Source organism: Bos indicus x Bos taurus, chromosome 29 (genome assembly GCF_003369695.1).
Source record: "Bos indicus x Bos taurus breed Angus x Brahman F1 hybrid chromosome 29, Bos_hybrid_MaternalHap_v2.0, whole genome shotgun sequence".
Classification (NCBI taxonomy): Eukaryota; Metazoa; Chordata; class Mammalia; order Artiodactyla; family Bovidae; genus Bos; species Bos indicus x Bos taurus.
The window spans coordinates 37992366-38000473 of record NC_040104.1 but is presented as its reverse complement, the minus strand read 5'-3'; the positions used below and the strand labels follow the sequence as shown (position 1 = coordinate 38000473).

General features: G+C 42.5%; 1 long non-coding RNA gene across 1 annotated transcript; it reads left to right on the top strand.

Moving 5' to 3' along the window:
- Positions 1–446: 446 nt before the first annotated feature.
- Positions 447–5347, top strand: LOC113886391. The gene is made up of 3 exons (XR_003509432.1): positions 447–529; positions 629–664; positions 5273–5347. It is a non-coding gene; the product is annotated as an uncharacterized LOC113886391 (long non-coding RNA).
- The last annotated feature ends 2761 nt before the right edge of the window (positions 5348–8108 follow it).

Sequence of the window (8108 nt, the reverse complement as noted above, 5' to 3'; positions counted from 1 at the left end):
AACAGGGGCTCTGTATCAACCCAGAGGGGTGGAGTGGGGAGGGAGATGGGAGGGAGGTTCAAAAGGGGGGGGATATATGTATACCTATGGCTGATTCATGTTGAGGTTTGACAGAAAGTAACAAAATTCTGTAAAGCAATTATCCTTCAATAAAAAAAAAATAAATCTTTTTACTTCCCCCCCAGCAATATACACAGTAAACATGATTTTCTAAGTACAAGGTAACAAATAGTCTAACAAATTTGATGACTTCAGACGTCTGCTTTCTGTTACTTAGGAGTTACATGTATTTAAGTTTTAAAAAATTATTAATATTCAGAATGCCTCTGCTTCATGGATAAAAATGTCTAAGAGGTCCTGTGAGGTCTTGGGGAAAATAAATAAGAAGTGGAAATCCTGATGAAATGCATAAGACTCAGTGTGGAAATTTTATATTGTTGCTTAATAGGTAATTCTCTGATTTCTCATTCTGCTTTGGAGTCAGGAAGATCTGAATGGGAAATCTTTGTCATTTGTTGTGTGATTTTGGGTGAGTTAAAATTTCTGAACCTTATTTCTTCTTTGATAAAATGGGCTTATGATAACTAGTAAATACTAGTTCCATTCCTCTTTTTAACATGCTGAATAGGAAGAAATGGGAGATGACTCACGATTATGGATATCCGTAAGTTTTCAAGTGAGAATTTGTCTCAAATAAATGTTTCAATATTACTTGAGAAAACAAGTGAGGATAGGGAGGCAGCTGTGTTTTTATGAAGCAATTGAAGTTTTATAAAATGACAGGTGAGGATGGGAGACAAATACCATATGAGTCATGGTGGCCCTGGACAGTCCATCCTGTGGGCATAATGTCACGAATGAAACCAACAACTGGGAATGACTTCTGTTAGAGTAACTGCTACATTTTGAACCATGATAGAGTGATCACCCAGGTCTGGGTCAGATCTCAGCTCCAATGTTTCCTAACTATGTGACCAGGCTGCAGAGTGCATCTACCCTGTCCGAACCTCAGTGTCCTCATTGGTAAAACTGGATGATAATACATAAAATATCATTTACCTATTCCATGGAAGTAGGATTGTTTTGAGGGTTGAATGAGGAAGCATGAGAAAGCAGCTTAGATGAGTGTTTAGTACATAGGAAGCAATTTTTTTTAAATGTCTGTTGTTCTTGCATGCTTAGTTGCTCAGTTGTGTCTGACTCTTTGCGACCCCATGGACTGTGGCCCGCCACACTTCTCTGTCCATGGGATTTCCCAGGCAAGAATACTGGGGTGGGTAGCCATTTCCTCCTTTAGGGGATCTTCCAACTCAGGGATCATACACGCTTCTCTTGTATCAGCAGGCAAATTCTATATCACTGTGCCACCTGGATGTTGATACTGTTGCTATTAAATGTCAGGATGGTCCAGTGGTTGGGCCAAAAGATCTGTTTTCTGTTCATTCCTTAGTGACGATGTGAATTTGGGTGAATCACTGACTTAGTTTTCTTCTTGAAAATGCCAATCAATATGTAATAATTGCAGCACCAGGCACCTTGGAAGACTTTTCTGAGTCCTGTATAGAGACTGCTGCTGCTAAGTTTCTTCAGTCGTGTCCGACTCTGTGCGACCCCAGAGATGGCACCCCAAGAGGCTCCCCTGTCCCTGGGATTCTCCAGGCAAGAACACTGGAGTGGGTTGTCATTTCCTTCTCCAATGCATGAAAGTGAAAAGTGAAAGTGAAGTCACTCAGTCATGTCTGACCCTCAGCGACCCCATGGACTGCAGCCTACCAGGCTCCTCCGTCCATGGATTTTCCAGGCAGGAGTACTGGAGTGGGGTGACATCGTCTTCTCCGTGTATAGAGACTAACATGGCTGTAATGTCAGAGGTGTGAATGGAGAGGCTGAGAATCTCATTAGGCAAAACCATGCCAAGGAACGCCAGAGGTGACTGTCTGGAGAGGGTGAAACAGCTGCGGAGGAAGATGATGATAATGAGCTAGGAACAACAGACTGGCATCAGCAGGGAAAAGACTACAATTACTCCCTGTTCCCTTTACAAGGAGAACAGGAAGGGAGAATAGCAGAATCTGAAAAACAGACCCAGAAACCATGTGTGCAGCTGGGGCACTGGTGGGAGGAAGAATCTAGATGGTATTTAAGACTGGGGCTCTGGGAAGAGAATCCAGGAGGCTGCCTGTCTCCTCAGCAACCTGAGTCCAGAAAAGGGAAGGTGTGGATGGAAGACTAGTTAGCAGGGGGCATTCTGGGGTCTGTGTGATGCTACCAACTTGATTGTTTTTTTTTTTTTTTTTGCTGTTTTTAAGATTTTTTATTTGATGAGGACCATTTGAAAAATCTTTACTTGGTTTGTTATAGTCTTGCTACTATTTTATGTTATTATTATTATTATTTTTTTTTTTGGCTGTGAGACATGTGAGATCTTAACTCCCTGACCAGGAATTGACCCCACACCCTCCACATTGGAAGGCGACGTCTTAAGCACTGGACCACCAGGAAAGTCAGATTATTGCTACTTTTCATATCTGAATTTTAATTATATCTATCTTGAAGTAGATTTGTAGTTAGGAGAGATTTCCGGAATGTGAGTTCTTTCCAGGAGGGGTAGACATGGTGACATGGACAACAAAGCACGTGTCTGTGCAGGTAATGTCACTAGCACTGGCCGCGCTGTGAGATAATAGCCCTTTAAACTGTAAAGTGCTCACAAATGGTTCTAGAAGAACAGCTGCAGTTTTTGTGTCTTGAATGGCAGCGTGTTAGTAGACGGAACCTGATTTTGAACTCCCATGTCTTTGGATCTGAATCTTGCCTCGGCTTGTCTCTTACCTGGTGGTGGGTGTAAGTTGGGAGGAAATTGACTCTGGGTGATGGAGTGGAGTACAAGCAGGAGGAAGAAGAAGGTAATTGGAGAGAAGGGCACGGACTTCAGGTTCAGACAGCTGTCAGCAGCAGAGAGATCAAACAGGAAGTAATGATTTCCTCAAGCAGAGGGCTGTCTGGAGGGGGAGCAGGCCACGCCCCAAGGTCCGCACAGAGTGGTAGACGGTCAGACCCAGGAAATCTGCCAGGCAGCCGCTCCTAGCTGCCCTCTGAAGTTCAGAGGCAGGGCTCCAGTCTTTGGTGTAACTGGAAAGAGCAAAGAAGGGGCCCACTTCTGTTTACTCAGGAAGACTGAGCACACCTACACGCCGAGTGCTTCCCTGGTGGCTCAATGGTAAAGAATCCGCCTGCAATGCAGGAGACACAGTTTCGATCCCTGGGTCAGGAAGATCCCCTGGAGGAGGAAATGGCAACTAACTCCAGTATTCTTGCCTGGAAAATCCCATGGACAGAGGGGCCTGGTGGGCTATAGTTGGTGGGCCTGCAAAGTCAGACACAACTGAGCATGCACTCACAATGGAGAATTACTCAGCCATTAAAAAGAATACATTTGAATCAGTTCTAAGGAGGTGGATGAAACTGGAGCCTATTATACAGAGTGAAGTAAGCCAGAAAGAAAAACACCAATACAGTATACTAACACATATATATGGAATTTAGAAAGATGGTAACAATAACCCTGTGTACAGCAAAAGAGACACTGATGTATAGATCAGTCTTGTGGACTCTGTGGGAGAGGGAGAGGGTGGGGAGATTTGGGAGAATGGCATTGAAACATGTGTAATATCATGTATGAGACGAGTCGCCAGTCCAGGTTCGATGCACGATGCTGGATGCTTGGGGCTGGTGCACTGGGACAGCCCAGAGGGAGGGTATGGGGAGGGAGGAGGGAGGAGGGTTCAGGATGGGGAACACATGTATACCTGTGGCAGATTCATTTTGATGTTGGGAAAAACTAATACAATATTGTAAAGTTTAAAAATAAAATAAAATTTAAAAAAAAAAGAAAAAAAAACTTGTAACTTTATATTGGAGTGTAGCCAATTAACAATGTTGTGATAGTTTCTGGTGGACAGTAAAGGGACTCAGCTATACATATACATATATCCATTCTCCTCTAAACTCCCCTCCCATCCAGGCTGCCACCATTGAGCAGAGTTTCCTGTGCTATACAGTAGGTCTTTCTTGGTTATTCATTTAAAATAGAGCAGTGGGTGTACATGTTAATCCTAAACTCCCTATCCCTTTCTCCCATGCCCCCTTTCATAACTTCATTTTCTAAGTCTGTGAGTCTGTTTGTATTTTGTAAATAAGTTCATCTGTATCATTTCTTGGAGGTATGTAAGTATAATGATAGCAAAGAGCCCTTCTTCCAAGAACAGAGGGGAGACAATGCAAGCAAGAGGAAAAATAAATAAAAGGCAGAACAACAACAAATACAGAACTAGGAAAGATCAGAGTCTTGCCAAAGGGGCTCTGGGATGGAGATCTGCCTGGAGGACCAGGTGTGGGAGTGAGACTGAGTAGAGGGGGAGATTACAGGGAGGCTGTTACAATAGAGGCTGTGGTCAAACCTGCTGGACGCTGTAGAGCTGCAGTGCTCCTGCAGAGACGTGTTGCATTGTGACTTTTGTACCCTGCGCTGTTCATTTGGGCAGGGAGGTAACCAGAGAGGGGGTATAACCTTGGGAGAGACAGCTCATTTTAGTGGAGGGACTCCCGAGTGAGGCCTCAGTAGCCAGCACTCCTGGCGGCTGGGAGATGAGTGTCCCAGGCTTGAAGGAGTATCTGTGTGGCCTTCCAGAGTGGCCCCTGCAGCTCACTGCTGTTGGCCTCAGAAGCCACTGCCTGATATAGGAAGTTACTGGTATTAAGACAGCTGGTAGTCTTTCTCCTGCAGATGCTGGTCCAAGACGCTGGTCATCTCTTTGCTGCAGAAAATATATCCTATACTTAAAAAGGAACTCTCCTTACCATCCTGTGCTGTGTGTTGTTAGCTTGCTTTTGTGTTTTCCTCTCTAGGTTTTCGAGAATTCGGAGGGCTGATTTTTGTTGTTTATGCATCTTTTGTTTGTAGCACAGAATAGTATGATTCCCTTGTGTCCAGCGTGTACTTGGTACTCAGCAAAAGTGTTTTCAGTGGTTGAAAGAAGAGACTATAGGAAACGAGTCATTTTTGCAGGTGTCTTGGTGATACCCCTAAACATTCAACCAAAATTATCGATAACAATGACATAGACATACAACAAATATGCAACAGTCCGTGCCATCCCTCCTTATCTTTTATTAATGTAGAGCTTGGAAACTACTGAAAAGATACTTTCACATTGCTCTTTGTTTATTTTCTGTATTTTTCCCTAAAACATAATAGTTTTTTTTTTCATAGAAACAAACTGTGTTGTCTCAGTGGGAAAAGCAAAAGAAGATATGAATAAAAAGAGAACTATGTTCTATTCCTGGCAAATAAAACTAATTATTGTAAAGATGGTAATATCTCCTCGTTCAGTGTTATACCTCATGCAGTTTTAGAATCTTTGCAGGGTATTCCATGGGGCTTCTGCAGTAGCTCAGCAGGTAAAGAATCCACCTTCATGTAGGAGACACGGGAGATGTGAGTTCGATTCCTGGATTGGCAAGATCCCCTGGAGTAGGACATGGCTACCCACTCCAGTATTCTTGCCTGTAAAACCCCATGGAAAGAGGAGCTGGGCGGGCTACCGTCCAGAGGGTCACAAAAAGTAGGACGCAACTGAGTGACAAAATACAAAAACACAAGGATATTCCACTTTGTAAAAAAATTTTGTTTTGAAATGTGAATCTTAACATAAGGGTGGGCAAAAGTATCAAAAGCTTTTTAAGAAAAAACTTTAAGGCAGTAACAAGGTCTTTGCTAGATAGATTTTAAACCTTTCTAGAAAATGACAGGTATCAAAAGTAACTGTTAGGGAGATGAAATTTTGAAAATTCAGAAACAGATTTGTTACTTTAGTATATGTTTAAACATATCAAAGAGAGACTCATATGACTGGGACCTCAAGATTTAGCCAAAGTATGACAATAATGAGAAAAGAAATGATTATTAAGTTACTTTTGGGCACTGGACTATCAGTATAAAACTATATAAACTTGAATTCATTCCTTATTTTATATGCTAAGAATTTTCAGGGGGATAAGAGAGTTAAATATTTCTTTCAGAGCCAGAAAAAATCTAGAAGGACGTGAAATAATGATGCTAGCTTTGGATGGAAGATACATTTTTCAAGCCATTATCTAATAAAAGAAAAATTGCAAAGATAGAAAGCTGGATATATGGAAAACATAACTGATAAAAAACTACTAACTGAATATGTAGCAGCAACTGTTATGTAATTCCTGTTTCCTGTAGAATTCCTGTGAAAGTTGCTTCCGTCATATCCAACTCTTTGTGAACCCTTGGACTGTAGCCTGCCAGGCTCCTCTGTCCATGGGATTCTCCAGGCAAGAATACTAGAGTAGGCAGTCATTCCCTTCTCCAGGAGATCTTCCTGACCCAGGGATTGAACCCAGGTCTCTTGAATTGCAGGCAGATTCTTTACCTTCTGAGTCACCACTGAGACTGAAGCCCAACCTAACAGCTTACATAATGTTTATTTACTTCTCTAGATCTTCTAAAGCCTTCCTCCTCAAAGTGGGGTCCTCAGACCAGCAGTGTTGATGACATCTGGAGCTTATAAGAAATATAGAAGCCTAGTCCCAACCTCAGGGCTTCCCTGATAGCTCAGTTGGTAAAGAATCCACCTGCAATGCAGGTGGTTTGATTCCTGAATCGGGAAGATACGCTAGAGAAGGGATAGGCTACCCACTTAAGTGTTCTTGGGCTTCCCTTGTGGCTCAGCTGGTAAAGAATCCACCTGCCGTGTGGGAGACCTGGGTTCAATCCCTGGGTTGGGAAGATATCCTGGAGAAGGGAAAGGCTTCCCACTCCAGTATTCTGGCCTGGAGGATTCTGTGGACTACAATCCATGGGGTTGCAAAGAGGTGGACACGACTGAGCGACTTTTGCTTTCTCTTTCAGGCCCGATCTCAGACCCACAGAGTCAGAATCTGAATTGTAACAGGACTCTCAGGTGAAGCATATGCACGTTTAAGTCTGAGAAACACTGTTCTAAATATCCTGTTGAATAATATGTTGAAGAGCACAGAGTCACAGAAAATGAAGTTTTGTTTCTGGTTTTATTTTATAAAAATGAAGTTTTATTTATTTATTTCTAACTACAGATTCATTTCACTGGTCTATTCATTGATCAACATGACACATAGTGATCGATGCCCGTGGGAGCAGGTACTAACCAGGGCTGGGGACACCGTGGCAACCTGTGTCCCTCGTCTTCATCGGCTCCTTCCTGGAATAACGTGTCTATAACCTTCCCTCAGCACTAAGATGCCTTCACTTAGAAAATATTGAATACCATCACATTGAAAAAATCTATTCTCTTACCATTAATATCTAAGCATGAGTTCAAATATCATTAAAGTGTACCTTTTAATTTAACAAAGTAAGCATATATGGTACATCTCAATGCTAATTAAGATTTAGAGAAATAAGCACACTCTTGCTGAGGGTAAGGAGCACCAGACAGTTATATATGTAAAGAGCTAAAAACTGTTTAAACTTTTGTCATATTTCACCTTTGGGGAAAAAAAAAATCAGGAAGATAATTTCAGTTGAAAAAATAAATGGCTATAAAACCATAACTGTGTTTTTTTTTTCCTCAGGAAAGCAAAATAACTGAGATATCCAATGCCATGAATAAAGCCAACTGATGTTATCATGCTGCTGCAGGGGCAGTAAGAAAGCTGAACGCACTTGCAGTAGCTTCCCTGACGTTGCTTAGTGAAGAAACCCTGTGCTCTGTAGCCTGGCATCCTACATAATCAAGTCTCTGCCCTCCTGCCAGATGTGACTCCCCTAAAATGGCAGGCTGCTTCCACTAGGATGGCTCTCCTCCTCCTCCTAATGACCCTCGGCCTCTTTTTGATTATGTGCTCTTGCATTTCTGGTTTTCTCTTCTCAGTCTGTTTTGTTGTTGTTCAGTCGCTCAGTCCTGTCCGACTTTTTTGCAACCCCATGGACTGCAGCACACCAGGCCTCCCTGTCCATTGCTAACTCCCAGAGTTTACTCAAACTCATGTCCATTGAGTCAGTGATGCCATCCAGCCATCTCATCCTCTGTTTTCCCCTT